Source organism: Rhinoderma darwinii (genome assembly GCF_050947455.1).
Source record: "Rhinoderma darwinii isolate aRhiDar2 chromosome 5 unlocalized genomic scaffold, aRhiDar2.hap1 SUPER_5_unloc_28, whole genome shotgun sequence".
NCBI classification, from domain to species: Eukaryota; Metazoa; Chordata; class Amphibia; order Anura; family Rhinodermatidae; genus Rhinoderma; species Rhinoderma darwinii.
The window spans coordinates 462,624-478,739 of record NW_027461785.1 but is presented as its reverse complement, the minus strand read 5'-3'; the positions used below and the strand labels follow the sequence as shown (position 1 = coordinate 478,739).

Genomic DNA, 16,116 nt, shown 5'->3' with positions numbered 1-16,116 from the left:
ACACACACACACAACAAGAGGTGGCAATGTATTCATTAATTGCATTTAATAAATGAGCTCATTATCACACATGACTGTACAAATGCATTGTCCAACAGGTGTTGAAATAATGGGATTAAAAGGGGAGATCCCATCAGAAAGACAAAAACAATAGCAAACACAAATAGCACTTTTGGAATCTGATTTTAGTCAACACATAAGGGAAGGGTGCACCGGTCCTGGAAATACTGCAATACCAGGTCAATGCGTGGAGTGGACAGAGCAAGCTCTATTTCCATCTCCCTGTTCTAAAAATCCATTTAATATATGGTCCCCAGATAGGGGACGTATCAGATATTAAACTGATAAGAACAGATACTACACTTGATCTTAGCCAAAAGGCCGAGAAGCGATAACCCGAGCGGCCCTTGCCTTGCCCGAGCCTGTCCCATACTGCTGTTCACCCCTTGCAGCGATTGATTCAGCCTACTCCTAGGCAATTCCATGGGGCCCTGCAGGCTCACACACATTTACAGCTACTAAGCGGGAGGGAGGTGAATAAAGGCCGGAGAGGAAGCTACACAGGATTTGCTTCTTTTGCTTGCACCACAATGCAGTGCTGAAAGAGGAGGAATCTACATAAAAACGCCTTCCTGGCAACGCCCAAATGCCCTCCTGCCATGCAGATAAACACTGGCAGCGGCAGCAAGTGCATGCCCACAGCCACCCCTTGTTCCTTCACACCTTGTATCAGCTTTAATCCAGTCCAGTGCTGCCTGCTGAGCAGCACTGACCAACACTGCCTGGGCCCAGGCTTTTATCTATCTCTGAGGCCCCATTATGATGTCAGAAAGCTGGCTCTGGAATCCTGAGGGCTCCACTATGACACGTGCAAAGTTCCGTCTGAACTTTATATAAGACGGTGAGGCTCAGTCAGTCACTCAGTGTTGCCTGAGAGGGCAACACTGCAACAGCCGGCCGCCAGGCTGTCTTTTTTTTGCACATTTATTTGCCTCCAGGAGGCCACAAGAGGGAGACAAGGGACTGCAAAATGGAAAATAAGCATCCACCAACTTTACAGACAACTTCTCCTTGCTCCTACAACCTCCATCCTTGCACAGTTTGTTATTCTTCCAGGTAACAAAGTAACAAATCCAAATTGCTGCTCTCTTTGTAGGCAAGCAAGGGTTTGTTGCAACTGCAATTCTTACTTCTTCTTGAAATGTAGGGACGACAGTACATTCCATCACATCCATCTAGTGTACACAGGTAGGTCCATTGTGGCGGGTAGGCGGCTGGCTGCTTTAATGGCTGTTTGCTGTTCCCCTACTCCACTCCACTCCACTATTTGACTGTGGTGCTGCATCAATCAGTGGCTGGCTCAGGTGCAGCTCTTTAACTTACCTAGGAGGGAGGGCGGAGAGAAGACAAGGAAGGTGAATGAGCTGTTCCAATGTGAAATGCCGGAAACACAGAAACACAGAAGACACACACACACACACACACACACACAACAAGAGGTGGCAATGTATTCATTAATTGCATTTAATAAATGAGCTCATTATCACACATGACTGTACAAATGCATTGTCCAACAGGTGTTGAAATAATGGGATTAAAAGGGGAGATCCCATCAGAAAGACAAAAACAATAGCAAACACAAATAGCACTTTTGGAATCTGATTTTAGTCAACACATAAGGGAAGGGTGCACCGGTCCTGGAAATACTGCAATACCAGGTCAATGCGTGGAGTGGACAGAGCAAGCTCTATTTCCATCTCCCTGTTCTAAAAATCCATTTAATATATGGTCCCCAGATAGGGGACGTATCAGATATTAAACTGATAAGAACAGATACTACACTTGATCTTAGCCAAAAGGCCGAGAAGCGATAACCCGAGCGGCCCTTGCCTTGCCCGAGCCTGTCCCATACTGCTGTTCACCCCTTGCAGCGATTGATTCAGCCTACTCCTAGGCAATTCCATGGGGCCCTGCAGGCTCACACACATTTACAGCTACTAAGCGGGAGGGAGGTGAATAAAGGCCGGAGAGGAAGCTACACAGGATTTGCTTCTTTTGCTTGCACCACAATGCAGTGCTGAAAGAGGAGGAATCTACATAAAAACGCCTTCCTGGCAACGCCCAAATGCCCTCCTGCCATGCAGATAAACACTGGCAGCGGCAGCAAGTGCATGCCCACAGCCACCCCTTGTTCCTTCACACCTTGTATCAGCTTTAATCCAGTCCAGTGCTGCCTGCTGAGCAGCACTGACCAACACTGCCTGGGCCCAGGCTTTTATCTATCTCTGAGGCCCCATTATGATGTCAGAAAGCTGGCTCTGGAATCCTGAGGGCTCCACTATGACACGTGCAAAGTTCCGTCTGAACTTTATATAAGACGGTGAGGCTCAGTCAGTCACTCAGTGTTGCCTGAGAGGGCAACACTGCAACAGCCGGCCGCCAGGCTGTCTTTTTTTTGCACATTTATTTGCCTCCAGGAGGCCACAAGAGGGAGACAAGGGACTGCAAAATGGAAAATAAGCATCCACCAACTTTACAGACAACTTCTCCTTGCTCCTACAACCTCCATCCTTGCACAGTTTGTTATTCTTCCAGGTAACAAAGTAACAAATCCAAATTGCTGCTCTCTTTGTAGGCAAGCAAGGGTTTGTTGCAACTGCAATTCTTACTTCTTCTTGAAATGTAGGGACGACAGTACATTCCATCACATCCATCTAGTGTACACAGGTAGGTCCATTGTGGCGGGTAGGCGGCTGGCTGCTTTAATGGCTGTTTGCTGTTCCCCTACTCCACTCCACTCCACTATTTGACTGTGGTGCTGCATCAATCAGTGGCTGGCTCAGGTGCAGCTCTTTAACTTACCTAGGAGGGAGGGCGGAGAGAAGACAAGGAAGGTGAATGAGCTGTTCCAATGTGAAATGCCGGAAACACAGAAACACAGAAGACACACACACACACACACACACACACAACAAGAGGTGGCAATGTATTCATTAATTGCATTTAATAAATGAGCTCATTATCACACATGACTGTACAAATGCATTGTCCAACAGGTGTTGAAATAATGGGATTAAAAGGGGAGATCCCATCAGAAAGACAAAAACAATAGCAAACACAAATAGCACTTTTGGAATCTGATTTTAGTCAACACATAAGGGAAGGGTGCACCGGTCCTGGAAATACTGCAATACCAGGTCAATGCGTGGAGTGGACAGAGCAAGCTCTATTTCCATCTCCCTGTTCTAAAAATCCATTTAATATATGGTCCCCAGATAGGGGACGTATCAGATATTAAACTGATAAGAACAGATACTACACTTGATCTTAGCCAAAAGGCCGAGAAGCGATAACCCGAGCGGCCCTTGCCTTGCCCGAGCCTGTCCCATACTGCTGTTCACCCCTTGCAGCGATTGATTCAGCCTACTCCTAGGCAATTCCATGGGGCCCTGCAGGCTCACACACATTTACAGCTACTAAGCGGGAGGGAGGTGAATAAAGGCCGGAGAGGAAGCTACACAGGATTTGCTTCTTTTGCTTGCACCACAATGCAGTGCTGAAAGAGGAGGAATCTACATAAAAACGCCTTCCTGGCAACGCCCAAATGCCCTCCTGCCATGCAGATAAACACTGGCAGCGGCAGCAAGTGCATGCCCACAGCCACCCCTTGTTCCTTCACACCTTGTATCAGCTTTAATCCAGTCCAGTGCTGCCTGCTGAGCAGCACTGACCAACACTGCCTGGGCCCAGGCTTTTATCTATCTCTGAGGCCCCATTATGATGTCAGAAAGCTGGCTCTGGAATCCTGAGGGCTCCACTATGACACGTGCAAAGTTCCGTCTGAACTTTATATAAGACGGTGAGGCTCAGTCAGTCACTCAGTGTTGCCTGAGAGGGCAACACTGCAACAGCCGGCCGCCAGGCTGTCTTTTTTTTGCACATTTATTTGCCTCCAGGAGGCCACAAGAGGGAGACAAGGGACTGCAAAATGGAAAATAAGCATCCACCAACTTTACAGACAACTTCTCCTTGCTCCTACAACCTCCATCCTTGCACAGTTTGTTATTCTTCCAGGTAACAAAGTAACAAATCCAAATTGCTGCTCTCTTTGTAGGCAAGCAAGGGTTTGTTGCAACTGCAATTCTTACTTCTTCTTGAAATGTAGGGACGACAGTACATTCCATCACATCCATCTAGTGTACACAGGTAGGTCCATTGTGGCGGGTAGGCGGCTGGCTGCTTTAATGGCTGTTTGCTGTTCCCCTACTCCACTCCACTCCACTATTTGACTGTGGTGCTGCATCAATCAGTGGCTGGCTCAGGTGCAGCTCTTTAACTTACCTAGGAGGGAGGGCGGAGAGAAGACAAGGAAGGTGAATGAGCTGTTCCAATGTGAAATGCCGGAAACACAGAAACACAGAAGACACACACACACACACACACAACAAGAGGTGGCAATGTATTCATTAATTGCATTTAATAAATGAGCTCATTATCACACATGACTGTACAAATGCATTGTCCAACAGGTGTTGAAATAATGGGATTAAAAGGGGAGATCCCATCAGAAAGACAAAAACAATAGCAAACACAAATAGCACTTTTGGAATCTGATTTTAGTCAACACATAAGGGAAGGGTGCACCGGTCCTGGAAATACTGCAATACCAGGTCAATGCGTGGAGTGGACAGAGCAAGCTCTATTTCCATCTCCCTGTTCTAAAAATCCATTTAATATATGGTCCCCAGATAGGGGACGTATCAGATATTAAACTGATAAGAACAGATTTTTTTTTTTTTTTTTTTTTTTTTTTTTTTTTTTTTTAACCCTCAGAGGTAAAAATATAAGTTCATTATATTTTTTGCACCTCAAACACTTTCACCAAACGTACACTCTGTATTTAGTGCGTTTCTTTAAGCTCATCATCGGGTCAATGATTTTTCTTTTTTAAACATATTTATTTACATTTACAATTAAACAAAAAGGCATACAATCCCATCACCTTAGTCTAAACCCTTCACTCCACCCACCATTTATACTTTAACTACATACCTCCACTTCAAAAATTTCCAAATACCCTCTGCATCTGCTTCCCCAAACCTTTTCTTGTCCGACAAATATACCACATACATTCTATCCAAAATCATCCTCAAACACCCTTCTACCGTCACTTCCTTTCTTCTAAAGACATACAAATTCCTTACATCCCACAAAACTTCTTTAATGATTGCTAACATAATACACCACACCCTCTGTTTTTTCCTATCTAACATTCCCAACCCAAACATTATTACCTCAAACGACAGTTTTTTAACCCCAACCACCTCTTTACACAAAGGACTCACACCCTTCCACACTTCCTGAGCCACATCACAATTCCAGAATAAATGTAAAATATTTTCACACCCTCCACACCCCACTCTAGGACATGCTTCACTCCTCCCAATCCCACGATTTCTTTGAAACTCTCTCACAGGCAACGCTCCATGCATACTTTGCCATACAATCTCTTTCTGTCTATTTGTTATCCCATCTGTTTCCAAACTCTTCCATACTCTCCCTACATTCGCCCTTCTCACCATATTTATAGGACACTGCACTTCTTTTCCTTCAATACAGCTCAACATCTCTTTTTTATTTCTCAACACATCACCCTTCCCCAACAACTCATAGCTTTTCAAAAACTTTTCCACATACAGATACCACTTTGGACATATAAGTGCATACGGCACTCTTAAATCTCTCCCTATCCATCCTAATCTGCATAACACACTCCCACTCAGATATCTTACCATACATGCAAATTTCCAATCACCTCCCATCATCCTTCTTACTGCAAACACACTATTCACTCCCAAATATACCTCAATATTAGGAAACCCCATTCCCCCATTCTTTACACTTTTCCTCACAGTCTCTCTCTTCACTCTCTCCATCTTAGAACCCCAAAAAAATACCATCAGCACTCTATTCAATCTTCTCAGCATCATATACCCTGGCGGAAAGACAAAAGCAACATACAACAAAATTGGTAAAATCACACTTTTAATCACAAGAATCTTCCCAGCAAAAGACAATTCTCTCAAACGCCAGAAATTCATTTTCTTAATAATCTTTTTACCAACATCCTCCCAACTTTCATTCCCATCCAATTTTTCATCAAATTTCACCCCCAAAATCTGAATCGCTCCTTCCACACATTTTACACCTAAATCTTCTCTCCTCCCAATGTTCCCAAACCTCTTACATTCACTCTTATCCCAATTTACTCTAAATGCAGATGCCCCACAGAACAAAGCAACTAACAATTTAGCACGCCTTACCGCAGCATCGGATTCACAAATCACACACACATCATCCATGTATGCTAATACTTTTACTTCTTTCCCACCACAACCAGGAATCTTCACACCTCTCATACATTTATCCTTCCGAAACATCTGTAATAAAGGCTCAATCGCACAAATAAAGGCAATCGGAGACAGGGGACACCCCTGCCTCACACCGGAACCCACACTTATCTCACCACCAACCCATCCATTAATGAGAATCTTACTATACACATTCTTATACAACACTCTTACAACATTCACAAAGTCACTAGGAAAACCCATTCTTACCAAAACTCTAAATAAAAAATCATGCGCCAAACGATCAAAAGCCTTTTCAAAATCAATTGACAGAACATTCAATACTTGTTTCCTCTCCATGCTATCCCATATCACATCTCTCAGCAAACACAAATTCTCACTAATCCTCCTCCCCGGCACTCCACACACTTGCTCCTCCCCAACCACCTGACCAATCACATCTCTCATCCTATTTGCAATCAGCTTAGCAAACACCTTATAGTCCACATTCAACAAAGTAATCGGCCTCCAATTTTTAACATCATTCACATCCCCTTTCTTATAAATCAAAACCACCACCCCACTTTTCATACTTTCAACCATCCTACCATTCTCCCACATAAATTTATAAACTTGCACCACATCATCCTTAATCACATCCCACATTTTTATGTAAAATTCCATCGGTAACCCATCATCCCCTGGGGTCTTATTCACAGCCATACTATCCAACACTCTCTTTACTTCATCCTCCTCAATGTTTCTCATCAAATTTGCATATTCAATTACTTCCACCCTATTTTCAATCATACTCACCACTTCAGCCTCCAAGTCCCTATCAATCTCTTTCACTGCATACAATTCTTTATAAAAACTTTCAACCACAGGAAACACTGCTTTTCCTTTCACCACCCTTCCATTTTTATCATACACTCTCACCAAATCCTCCTTTTTCCCCACTACTTTTTTGAAAAAATACCTAGAACATTTTTCCCCCTTTTCCAATTTATCTAATTTTGACTGATACATAATCTTTCTACCTTTTTCTAACAACCATTCCCTCATCTCATTTTTCACACAATCAATCTCCTCATCCACACTCCAACCTCTCTTTTTAACCTTCTGGAGAAAATTCAACCTTATATTATAACATTCATACCTCTTCCTTCTCTCCACAGCTTTCCTATAACCAACCTTTCTAAAAAGCACACGTGTTCTTTCTTTAACCCAATCCCACCATGTTATTATATCCACAAAATCACCTTTTTTCTCACACCAAAACCTATATGTATCCACATATTTTCCACAAACACTCTCATCATCCAACAAACTCACATTCAATTTCCATAAACCCCTCCCACTCCCACAATCCTCATCCCAGACCAACTCACACTTAATGCACTCGTGATCAGAATATCCTACCTTCATTTGCATATATCCCTTACCCATCACCCCCTTAGAAACGAAAATCATATCAATTCTACTACTGTGTCTCCCACTATCCGCATAATAAGTATCTACTATAGGGTTAACACCACACAGGTGTACTACATCCCTCAATCCAAAATCAGTGAGTACAGACTTTAGCACATTCCCAGACACATCCAAATCCCCTCTAGTATCACAGTTAAAATCCCCCACCCACACAATATGTTCCCTACCTGGCAAAAACAGTTTAATTCTCTCAAACAACTCCACTCTCTCTTCCTTTTTTGCAGACGCATACACATTAATTACACGCACATTCACACCACATACTTTTATAACCACTAACAGGCACCGCCCCTCCTCAATCACTGTGTAGCTACAAACCTCCACCCTGCTACTCCTAACCAAAACCCCCACACCATCATTTCTATTGTGACTAGAACATGACCATATTGCTGCACCAAAACCCCACTCCTCCTGCTTAACTATATACTCTATCCCACACTCCTGCACACAAATTAAATCTGCTCCACTGAAAGACAATTCCTCCAAAATGGCTGCTCTCCTGGCCCGGTTTTTAAACACCCGGACATTGGAAGACAAAATTTTAAACGACATTTTATAACTGCCCTAGGCAGAAAAAGGTGAAAAAACACAAAGCAGAACCCTCAAACTTTCCGGGTTAAAGGCCCGGGAGAGTTTTCTTCACTAGTCTCATACTCCATGTTCGGCTCAAACAATGCCTGAAAGGCGTTCGCCGTCTCCACACTTTGCGTCTCCACCACTTCAATTCTCTGTTTTTTTGGAAAGTTCCCCACTCTCTGTGGGCGAAAAGACATCTCCACTTCTCTCACTGGACTCAACACTCCAGAGGAAGACCATTCTGATATCCTCTGAGATTCTTCTACCACAGGGCTTGGCATGTCCTCAATGAAAGTTTCCTCAATTGCCTGCACCTGCGTGCTATCTCGCTCAGCCTCAGCCAATATTGCATCAAGGATTTCTTTCTGCCTTTGCTCCTCCACCTCCCTTTCTATCCTTAACCTCTCATTGGCTTCCTCTTGCTTCTGGATATTCTTCTGTCTCTGTGCCTCTCTTTCCTTTTCCTCTTTCTCCTTTCTCTTCTTGCCCACTGGGCAATCTCTATACAGGTGCCCCACTTCACCACACAAATCACACGATCGGGGTTCCGTACATGCACCTGCCTCATGTCCAGCCATCTTACAATTCCTGCACACCTTCACCCCAGGGCAGCACTCCTTAGTGTGACCAAACTGGTGACAGAACCGGCAAAATTTTGGCATATTTTGATAATACAAATATCCTCTATAGCCAGCAATGGAAAAGGACAACGGAGGGCTCTTAACTCCACCAATACAATCCGGGTCCAGCTTAAACTGGACGAAAAATTTATAAGTTCCATTGAACACTTTCAATGAGCTGGTCATTTTGGTTCCCCCTTTCACACTGGTGCAATATAAACTCAGAAAGTTCTTGATTAAGTCCAGCTGGGTAAATGGGTTGAAGACGTGTACAAATAGTACCCTCTCTCCCATAGCAAATAGAGGCACAAAAGAGACATTTTTCAAAACCTCACAGTTAGCATTCACTTTTAAGGCTTCATAGAAATTTAAACAGTCATTTTCTTCTTGAAAGGACACATCATACAATCCTTGCTTTCTGTTTTCTTGCACACAGAATAATTTATAAAGAGGGATACCTGCCATGTCGACCACCAGCTTCCTTCCAACAAATTCAATGGTGTTCTTACCAGAATCACTTGGGTCTACCTTAATTCGAATGGTTCTCTCCACTGGTGTTGTCCTTGCTGCATCCATGCTGACTATACCTGCCGATCCACGATCACAGAACGATCACCACTCTGGTTCCTCCCAAGGGAAAACCCGCACCCCCTGACCAAGACCAGAGCAATAAACTCTGATCTTAGCCAAAAGGCCGAGAAGCGATAACCCGAGCGGCCCTTGCCTTGCCCGAGCCTGTCCCATACTGCTGTTCACCCCTTGCAGCGATTGATTCAGCCTACTCCTAGGCAATTCCATGGGGCCCTGCAGGCTCACACACATTTACAGCTACTAAGCGGGAGGGAGGTGAATAAAGGCCGGAGAGGAAGCTACACAGGATTTGCTTCTTTTGCTTGCACCACAATGCAGTGCTGAAAGAGGAGGAATCTACATAAAAACGCCTTCCTGGCAACGCCCAAATGCCCTCCTGCCATGCAGATAAACACTGGCAGCGGCAGCAAGTGCATGCCCACAGCCACCCCTTGTTCCTTCACACCTTGTATCAGCTTTAATCCAGTCCAGTGCTGCCTGCTGAGCAGCACTGACCAACACTGCCTGGGCCCAGGCTTTTATCTATCTCTGAGGCCCCATTATGATGTCAGAAAGCTGGCTCTGGAATCCTGAGGGCTCCACTATGACACGTGCAAAGTTCCGTCTGAACTTTATATAAGACGGTGAGGCTCAGTCAGTCACTCAGTGTTGCCTGAGAGGGCAACACTGCAACAGCCGGCCGCCAGGCTGTCTTTTTTTTGCACATTTATTTGCCTCCAGGAGGCCACAAGAGGGAGACAAGGGACTGCAAAATGGAAAATAAGCATCCACCAACTTTACAGACAACTTCTCCTTGCTCCTACAACCTCCATCCTTGCACAGTTTGTTATTCTTCCAGGTAACAAAGTAACAAATCCAAATTGCTGCTCTCTTTGTAGGCAAGCAAGGGTTTGTTGCAACTGCAATTCTTACTTCTTCTTGAAATGTAGGGACGACAGTACATTCCATCACATCCATCTAGTGTACACAGGTAGGTCCATTGTGGCGGGTAGGCGGCTGGCTGCTTTAATGGCTGTTTGCTGTTCCCCTACTCCACTCCACTCCACTATTTGACTGTGGTGCTGCATCAATCAGTGGCTGGCTCAGGTGCAGCTCTTTAACTTACCTAGGAGGGAGGGCGGAGAGAAGACAAGGAAGGTGAATGAGCTGTTCCAATGTGAAATGCCGGAAACACAGAAACACAGAAGACACACACACACACACACACACACACAACAAGAGGTGGCAATGTATTCATTAATTGCATTTAATAAATGAGCTCATTATCACACATGACTGTACAAATGCATTGTCCAACAGGTGTTGAAATAATGGGATTAAAAGGGGAGATCCCATCAGAAAGACAAAAACAATAGCAAACACAAATAGCACTTTTGGAATCTGATTTTAGTCAACACATAAGGGAAGGGTGCACCGGTCCTGGAAATACTGCAATACCAGGTCAATGCGTGGAGTGGACAGAGCAAGCTCTATTTCCATCTCCCTGTTCTAAAAATCCATTTAATATATGGTCCCCAGATAGGGGACGTATCAGATATTAAACTGATAAGAACAGATACTACACTTGATCTTAGCCAAAAGGCCGAGAAGCGATAACCCGAGCGGCCCTTGCCTTGCCCGAGCCTGTCCCATACTGCTGTTCACCCCTTGCAGCGATTGATTCAGCCTACTCCTAGGCAATTCCATGGGGCCCTGCAGGCTCACACACATTTACAGCTACTAAGCGGGAGGGAGGTGAATAAAGGCCGGAGAGGAAGCTACACAGGATTTGCTTCTTTTGCTTGCACCACAATGCAGTGCTGAAAGAGGAGGAATCTACATAAAAACGCCTTCCTGGCAACGCCCAAATGCCCTCCTGCCATGCAGATAAACACTGGCAGCGGCAGCAAGTGCATGCCCACAGCCACCCCTTGTTCCTTCACACCTTGTATCAGCTTTAATCCAGTCCAGTGCTGCCTGCTGAGCAGCACTGACCAACACTGCCTGGGCCCAGGCTTTTATCTATCTCTGAGGCCCCATTATGATGTCAGAAAGCTGGCTCTGGAATCCTGAGGGCTCCACTATGACACGTGCAAAGTTCCGTCTGAACTTTATATAAGACGGTGAGGCTCAGTCAGTCACTCAGTGTTGCCTGAGAGGGCAACACTGCAACAGCCGGCCGCCAGGCTGTCTTTTTTTTGCACATTTATTTGCCTCCAGGAGGCCACAAGAGGGAGACAAGGGACTGCAAAATGGAAAATAAGCATCCACCAACTTTACAGACAACTTCTCCTTGCTCCTACAACCTCCATCCTTGCACAGTTTGTTATTCTTCCAGGTAACAAAGTAACAAATCCAAATTGCTGCTCTCTTTGTAGGCAAGCAAGGGTTTGTTGCAACTGCAATTCTTACTTCTTCTTGAAATGTAGGGACGACAGTACATTCCATCACATCCATCTAGTGTACACAGGTAGGTCCATTGTGGCGGGTAGGCGGCTGGCTGCTTTAATGGCTGTTTGCTGTTCCCCTACTCCACTCCACTCCACTATTTGACTGTGGTGCTGCATCAATCAGTGGCTGGCTCAGGTGCAGCTCTTTAACTTACCTAGGAGGGAGGGCGGAGAGAAGACAAGGAAGGTGAATGAGCTGTTCCAATGTGAAATGCCGGAAACACAGAAACACAGAAGACACACACACACACACACACACACACAACAAGAGGTGGCAATGTATTCATTAATTGCATTTAATAAATGAGCTCATTATCACACATGACTGTACAAATGCATTGTCCAACAGGTGTTGAAATAATGGGATTAAAAGGGGAGATCCCATCAGAAAGACAAAAACAATAGCAAACACAAATAGCACTTTTGGAATCTGATTTTAGTCAACACATAAGGGAAGGGTGCACCGGTCCTGGAAATACTGCAATACCAGGTCAATGCGTGGAGTGGACAGAGCAAGCTCTATTTCCATCTCCCTGTTCTAAAAATCCATTTAATATATGGTCCCCAGATAGGGGACGTATCAGATATTAAACTGATAAGAACAGATACTACACTTGATCTTAGCCAAAAGGCCGAGAAGCGATAACCCGAGCGGCCCTTGCCTTGCCCGAGCCTGTCCCATACTGCTGTTCACCCCTTGCAGCGATTGATTCAGCCTACTCCTAGGCAATTCCATGGGGCCCTGCAGGCTCACACACATTTACAGCTACTAAGCGGGAGGGAGGTGAATAAAGGCCGGAGAGGAAGCTACACAGGATTTGCTTCTTTTGCTTGCACCACAATGCAGTGCTGAAAGAGGAGGAATCTACATAAAAACGCCTTCCTGGCAACGCCCAAATGCCCTCCTGCCATGCAGATAAACACTGGCAGCGGCAGCAAGTGCATGCCCACAGCCACCCCTTGTTCCTTCACACCTTGTATCAGCTTTAATCCAGTCCAGTGCTGCCTGCTGAGCAGCACTGACCAACACTGCCTGGGCCCAGGCTTTTATCTATCTCTGAGGCCCCATTATGATGTCAGAAAGCTGGCTCTGGAATCCTGAGGGCTCCACTATGACACGTGCAAAGTTCCGTCTGAACTTTATATAAGACGGTGAGGCTCAGTCAGTCACTCAGTGTTGCCTGAGAGGGCAACACTGCAACAGCCGGCCGCCAGGCTGTCTTTTTTTTGCACATTTATTTGCCTCCAGGAGGCCACAAGAGGGAGACAAGGGACTGCAAAATGGAAAATAAGCATCCACCAACTTTACAGACAACTTCTCCTTGCTCCTACAACCTCCATCCTTGCACAGTTTGTTATTCTTCCAGGTAACAAAGTAACAAATCCAAATTGCTGCTCTCTTTGTAGGCAAGCAAGGGTTTGTTGCAACTGCAATTCTTACTTCTTCTTGAAATGTAGGGACGACAGTACATTCCATCACATCCATCTAGTGTACACAGGTAGGTCCATTGTGGCGGGTAGGCGGCTGGCTGCTTTAATGGCTGTTTGCTGTTCCCCTACTCCACTCCACTCCACTATTTGACTGTGGTGCTGCATCAATCAGTGGCTGGCTCAGGTGCAGCTCTTTAACTTACCTAGGAGGGAGGGCGGAGAGAAGACAAGGAAGGTGAATGAGCTGTTCCAATGTGAAATGCCGGAAACACAGAAACACAGAAGACACACACACACACACACACACACACAACAAGAGGTGGCAATGTATTCATTAATTGCATTTAATAAATGAGCTCATTATCACACATGACTGTACAAATGCATTGTCCAACAGGTGTTGAAATAATGGGATTAAAAGGGGAGATCCCATCAGAAAGACAAAAACAATAGCAAACACAAATAGCACTTTTGGAATCTGATTTTAGTCAACACATAAGGGAAGGGTGCACCGGTCCTGGAAATACTGCAATACCAGGTCAATGCGTGGAGTGGACAGAGCAAGCTCTATTTCCATCTCCCTGTTCTAAAAATCCATTTAATATATGGTCCCCAGATAGGGGACGTATCAGATATTAAACTGATAAGAACAGATACTACACTTGATCTTAGCCAAAAGGCCGAGAAGCGATAACCCGAGCGGCCCTTGCCTTGCCCGAGCCTGTCCCATACTGCTGTTCACCCCTTGCAGCGATTGATTCAGCCTACTCCTAGGCAATTCCATGGGGCCCTGCAGGCTCACACACATTTACAGCTACTAAGCGGGAGGGAGGTGAATAAAGGCCGGAGAGGAAGCTACACAGGATTTGCTTCTTTTGCTTGCACCACAATGCAGTGCTGAAAGAGGAGGAATCTACATAAAAACGCCTTCCTGGCAACGCCCAAATGCCCTCCTGCCATGCAGATAAACACTGGCAGCGGCAGCAAGTGCATGCCCACAGCCACCCCTTGTTCCTTCACACCTTGTATCAGCTTTAATCCAGTCCAGTGCTGCCTGCTGAGCAGCACTGACCAACACTGCCTGGGCCCAGGCTTTTATCTATCTCTGAGGCCCCATTATGATGTCAGAAAGCTGGCTCTGGAATCCTGAGGGCTCCACTATGACACGTGCAAAGTTCCGTCTGAACTTTATATAAGACGGTGAGGCTCAGTCAGTCACTCAGTGTTGCCTGAGAGGGCAACACTGCAACAGCCGGCCGCCAGGCTGTCTTTTTTTTGCACATTTATTTGCCTCCAGGAGGCCACAAGAGGGAGACAAGGGACTGCAAAATGGAAAATAAGCATCCACCAACTTTACAGACAACTTCTCCTTGCTCCTACAACCTCCATCCTTGCACAGTTTGTTATTCTTCCAGGTAACAAAGTAACAAATCCAAATTGCTGCTCTCTTTGTAGGCAAGCAAGGGTTTGTTGCAACTGCAATTCTTACTTCTTCTTGAAATGTAGGGACGACAGTACATTCCATCACATCCATCTAGTGTACACAGGTAGGTCCATTGTGGCGGGTAGGCGGCTGGCTGCTTTAATGGCTGTTTGCTGTTCCCCTACTCCACTCCACTCCACTATTTGACTGTGGTGCTGCATCAATCAGTGGCTGGCTCAGGTGCAGCTCTTTAACTTACCTAGGAGGGAGGGCGGAGAGAAGACAAGGAAGGTGAATGAGCTGTTCCAATGTGAAATGCCGGAAACACAGAAACACAGAAGACACACACACACACACACACACACACAACAAGAGGTGGCAATGTATTCATTAATTGCATTTAATAAATGAGCTCATTATCACACATGACTGTACAAATGCATTGTCCAACAGGTGTTGAAATAATGGGATTAAAAGGGGAGATCCCATCAGAAAGACAAAAACAATAGCAAACACAAATAGCACTTTTGGAATCTGATTTTAGTCAACACATAAGGGAAGGGTGCACCGGTCCTGGAAATACTGCAATACCAGGTCAATGCGTGGAGTGGACAGAGCAAGCTCTATTTCCATCTCCCTGTTCTAAAAATCCATTTAATATATGGTCCCCAGATAGGGGACGTATCAGATATTAAACTGATAAGAACAGATTTTTTTTTTTTTTTTTTTTTTTTTTTTATTAAACCATTCAGGTTTTTTTGAATAAAACCGAGAACTGTAGTTGTTCAAACCACCTCTCTATTTTTCAAAAAATCTCATCACTCTGGTTCATTATTTTATTTTTCCATCAAATACAAGATAAATCAAACAAATTCCTCAAACTAAATACCTCCATTTTAACATTCGCCATATCCCTTCCGCATCCATACCTCTTTCTAGATCCCATTTATAATAAAAATACAATTTAGCCAATACCATACTAACCACATCCTCCATCTCAAATACTTCTCTTTTATACACATTCAAATTCCTCGTATTCCACAATACTTCTTTCACACAAGTCAGAAAAATCCACAACACTCTATCCTTTTCACTACCCAAACTACACAAACCAAACAAGACAATTTCATACGTCAAAACCTTCAAACCAGTCAATTCTTCACACAACCCACTCAACTTTTTCCAAACATCCTTTGCATGCT

At 44.8% G+C, this 16,116-nt stretch overlaps 6 non-coding genes and 2 pseudogenes across 6 annotated transcripts; all 8 read right to left on the bottom strand.

Annotated features, from left to right (window-relative positions):
* Positions 1 to 202: 202 nt before the first annotated feature.
* On the bottom strand, positions 203 to 393 carry LOC142689314 (U2 spliceosomal RNA). Its single transcript, XR_012858217.1, has one exon. It is a non-coding gene; the product is annotated as a U2 spliceosomal RNA (small nuclear RNA).
* Positions 394 to 1,681: 1,288 nt separating this feature from the next.
* On the bottom strand, positions 1,682 to 1,872 carry LOC142689313 (U2 spliceosomal RNA). The gene has a single exon (XR_012858216.1). It is a non-coding gene; the product is annotated as a U2 spliceosomal RNA (small nuclear RNA).
* A 1,288-nt stretch (positions 1,873 to 3,160) lies between these two features.
* Positions 3,161 to 3,351, bottom strand: LOC142689312 (U2 spliceosomal RNA). Its single transcript, XR_012858215.1, has one exon. It is a non-coding gene; the product is annotated as a U2 spliceosomal RNA (small nuclear RNA).
* A 1,282-nt stretch (positions 3,352 to 4,633) lies between these two features.
* Positions 4,634 to 4,845, bottom strand: LOC142689164 (U2 spliceosomal RNA; annotated as a pseudogene).
* Positions 4,846 to 11,034: 6,189 nt separating this feature from the next.
* LOC142689311 (U2 spliceosomal RNA) lies at positions 11,035 to 11,225 on the bottom strand. Its single transcript, XR_012858214.1, has one exon. It is a non-coding gene; the product is annotated as a U2 spliceosomal RNA (small nuclear RNA).
* A 1,288-nt stretch (positions 11,226 to 12,513) lies between these two features.
* On the bottom strand, positions 12,514 to 12,704 carry LOC142689310 (U2 spliceosomal RNA). The gene has a single exon (XR_012858213.1). It is a non-coding gene; the product is annotated as a U2 spliceosomal RNA (small nuclear RNA).
* Positions 12,705 to 13,992: 1,288 nt separating this feature from the next.
* Positions 13,993 to 14,183, bottom strand: LOC142689309 (U2 spliceosomal RNA). Its single transcript, XR_012858212.1, has one exon. It is a non-coding gene; the product is annotated as a U2 spliceosomal RNA (small nuclear RNA).
* Positions 14,184 to 15,471: 1,288 nt separating this feature from the next.
* Positions 15,472 to 15,687, bottom strand: LOC142689173 (U2 spliceosomal RNA; annotated as a pseudogene).
* Between the last annotated feature and the right edge of the window lie 429 nt (positions 15,688 to 16,116).